The following is a 3,901-nucleotide window of genomic DNA, read 5'->3' on the forward strand; positions in this document are numbered from 1 at the left end:
AGAACTTGGGAAAATAGTTATTCCAATTATTCCCCTGGTTCTGTGGTTCAGAGGAGAAACCCTGGTTGAGGAAGCCTGTCCACTTGGCAGATACACAGGAAAACATGAATAATGTCAGGAGAGCATTGTTTGTAAATGCAAAAATTTTTTCTCAAAACAACTTAAATGTCCATCAAAAAGAGAAAAATGTCATGGTATATTCTTGAAACAGAATGCTATATCATCATTTAAAAAAAAATGACCTAGAATCACATGTATTAATAAAGAGAAATATAAAAATCTCTCAAGGTAAATGCAAAATCTAATTGCAATAAAATACATATAGTATGACTGTATTTATATGCAATTTAAAAATAGGCAATATACAATTATATCTTGCTCATATATACTTATATACATAGTAAAAGTTTATAAAAAGTGTATGGGGCCCTGGCTGGTGTGCTCAGTGAATTGAGCCCCAGCCTGCGAAACAAAGGGTCACCGGTTCAACTCCCAGTCAGGGCACATGCCTGGGTTGCAGTCCAGGCCCTCAGTAGGGGGCACGCAAGAGGCAACCACACATTGATATTTCTCTCCCTCTCTTTCTCCCTCCCTCCCCCTCTATAAAAATGAATAAATAAAATCTTTTTAAAAAGTTATGGGAATGATAAACTCCAGAGTCAGAAGAAGAGTTACCATTTGTATTATTCTTTATAGGATATTATTAAATCTTAATATATAATTACATATTAAATATATTTGTATCATATAAACATATATAATATATAATATAAATATATGATATACAAATATATATTATTAATATATTATATTGTTCTTTGTATTATTTCCTTTTTTTCCCTAGGGGAGAGCATGAACGCAGTCCCCACTACTACAAATATGCAGTTGAGTTTCCCACATTTGGGGAAATCGCAGGGGTCAGCACATCCGGAGTGCAGTGGATAAGGCTCGCCCTGGGAAAAACACCTTTGTGATCATGGTGTCTCCCCTGCCAAGTAAGTATATTTCCTGTATTTTTAATGTATGTAAGTAGATGATTTTAATAATGCACCATGTAAAAAATATAAGTAAAACATATACTCACCCCCTCCTCCCAATCCATTCTCATGAAAATTTTTTGTTTATTTATTGATTTTGAGAGCAAGAGAGACATTGATTTGTTGTTCCACTTATTTATGCATTTGTTGGTTGACTCTTGTATGTGCCCTGACCAGGGATCAAACCTGCAACCTTGGTGTATCACGACAATGCTCTAACCAAGGAAGCTACCCAGCCATGGCTGCATGTAAGCAATTGTGATGAAAGGCTCTCCTTTTAGGAGACAGAGGAAGTTTTTCTTACAATTATTTTTAAGGAAATTATTTTTAAGAATCTGATCATCTCATTTCTCATTTCAAAAATGTGAAAATGTATGCTGGTTTTTGAGTGCTGCTTGACAAAGTCTAAATTCCACAGCACGGCATTCAAAGCTCTCCACAGGCTGGCTCCAGACCACTTTAGAAGCAGCTCTTCAATCTCTCATCTTCAAGCACTTTACATTCCATTCAGAATGGAGTGTTTGCCATTTTCCAGATATACCCCCATGCTTTCCATTTCGTGCTTTTGCCAATTACGCTTTCACTTCCTGAGAACTTCCCTCATTCTTGCAATTTGATGCTATGTACCAAAGCCTTAATAATATACCTACTCTTTCACACAGCAATTCTCCTACAAGAAAAGTAATTCAGGATGTGTACAAAGATTTAACTTAAGAATATTTACTGTAGCATTGTCTCCAATGTTAAAATATTTAAAATAACCTTGCACAATGAAAGTTTAAATAAATCTATTTCACATGGGACACAGCACATAAAAGTAAAGACTGTGGAGGCAAAAGGCAGACAACCCAGCTCAGGTCACAATTCTAGAACATTCTGGCACATTCCAGCTTTGTGATCTTAGCATTTCTGTGCCTACATATTTGAACCTGTGAAATAAGAATAAACCAGTACCTCCTTTACAGAGTTATTAGGGCAACTAAATGTGTTAATATTTATTTGTTAAAGCACTTAAACATTATCTGGCACATCATAAATTTGTTTATAAATGACTCGTTCTGGACATATCTCATCTGCAAACTCTTGAAGCAAAAGAACATTCCAGTATACTTTGGTGCCTGAAACCTATGAATGGTACTTAGTGTTTAAACCTAGCATGGTACTAAACACAGTTAAAAGTTCGAGGTGTGTGTTGAATGTTAGAATCAATGCTCTTCTAGCTGAGTGCATTTTAATTGTGGATTCTAAAACAGTGAATACATTTTGGGGGGTCAAATAGAAGAACCTAGGAGTTGGAAAGTTAACATTACAAGGAAAATAAATAGGGATATATTATAACAGAAAACCAGGTCACTCTAGAAGGAGTGTGGAGTAGGGGACAAGAAGAAGTACGTGGATCCTGGAGTCACCAACTCCGACTCTGACATTCATTAGTGGCCTTAGGCCAATTTCTTAACCTCCAGTCCAGGTTTTCTCTTCTGTCAAAGGACAATAATACCCACCCTTATAACAGTCTAGAAATAATAGTAATGTTATGTTATAACGTGCCAGGCACTGGTCTAATTTCTTTTCCTATTATCTCATTTGATCCTCACAACAAGCCCGCGGAGTACTGTTGTGGGTTGAATTGGTCTCCAAAAAAGACATATTGAAGTCCTAACCCCAGGCAACTGTGAGTTTGCCTGCTTTCAGAAATCAGGTCATTGCAGACGTAATCAAGTGCAGTTGAGATCAAGCTGGAACAGAGTGGGCCCTTAATCCAATGTGACTGGTGTCCTTATTAGAAGAGAAGATTAAGACATAGACACAAAGAGAATGTCAAGTGAGGACAGGGGAGGATTTAGTGATGTGTCTATAAACCAAGAAACACCAAATATTGATGGCAAACACCAAGGATTAATGACGAACACCAGAAGCTGGGCAGGATGGGAAGGATCGTCCCTTAGAGCCTTCAGAGTGGGGATGGCCCTGCTGATCGTTTGATCTTGGACTTCTAGCCTACAGAACTGTGAGGGAATACATTTCTGTTGTTTTAAGTCAGCAAATTTTAAAACATAAAATTTGTGGTAACTTGTTACAGCAGCCTGAAGAAACTGATGCAGGAATCATTTTGACAGATGCAGACACTGAGGCAGAGAATAAGAAAGAAGCCTGACAGAGCTCTCAGGATTTGAAACAGGGCTGACTCTGGAGTCTGGGCTCTTAATTATTGGATGATATCCAGCTGGGTTCTGGGTAACTGCATTTTTAGGGGGAGGGGGTGAGCACATAAAGTTTTTGTTTTCCACTTTTACATTTCGATGTATTGCACAGTACCCCATTTCTAAGAGGCATTATTCTGTGTCATGGTTATCTGAAGTTTTGTCCTCATTACCCCAGCTGAGTCGATGTTCAAATCATGCAGTTTTCACAAGCTTCACATAGTGAGGCTCCCAAGCCCAACTGAATACAGTAGGTTGGTGCTGATGTCCTTCCTCTGTAGCTCCTGGGGAGAATGTTCAAACAGCGTATGCCTCCCAAACCACAGCAGAAGCACGCTGCTAGATGCAGAACGTTTAATAGCCACTCTTAGTGGACTTCGCTGACTTAAAGAGAGAACAAGGAAGTGAATAAATGAAATCTGAATTACCCCCAAATTCCATTTTGCCCAAAAGCTTTACCTTCCTCTTCCATCAAAATGATTTTTCTAATTGCAAACAATAGAAATATTTTCATATTTGAACATCGTCTTTATTTATTCCATTCTCTCTCCCCCTTTCCCTCTACATGAGAAACATAGAGAAATGAATGCCTGAGAAAGGAGACTAGATGAGCAGAGATAATCCAAGTCTGGATTTCCAGCCCTGGCCTACCCAAGGCTATTT

The 3,901-nt window shown here is 38.1% G+C and overlaps 1 non-coding gene across 1 annotated transcript; it reads right to left on the reverse strand.

Moving 5' to 3' along the window:
- Positions 1-841: 841 nt before the first annotated feature.
- LOC129085792 (U1 spliceosomal RNA) lies at positions 842-1,003 on the reverse strand. Its single transcript, XR_008530740.1, has one exon. It is a non-coding gene; the product is annotated as a U1 spliceosomal RNA (small nuclear RNA).
- Positions 1,004-3,901: the final 2,898 nt, after the last annotated feature.

Source organism: Pteronotus mesoamericanus, unplaced genomic scaffold, assembly GCF_021234165.1.
Source record: "Pteronotus mesoamericanus isolate MK-2021 breed Mesoamerican mustached bat unplaced genomic scaffold, CSHL_Meso_final scaffold_31, whole genome shotgun sequence".
Classification (NCBI taxonomy): domain Eukaryota; kingdom Metazoa; phylum Chordata; class Mammalia; order Chiroptera; family Mormoopidae; genus Pteronotus; species Pteronotus mesoamericanus.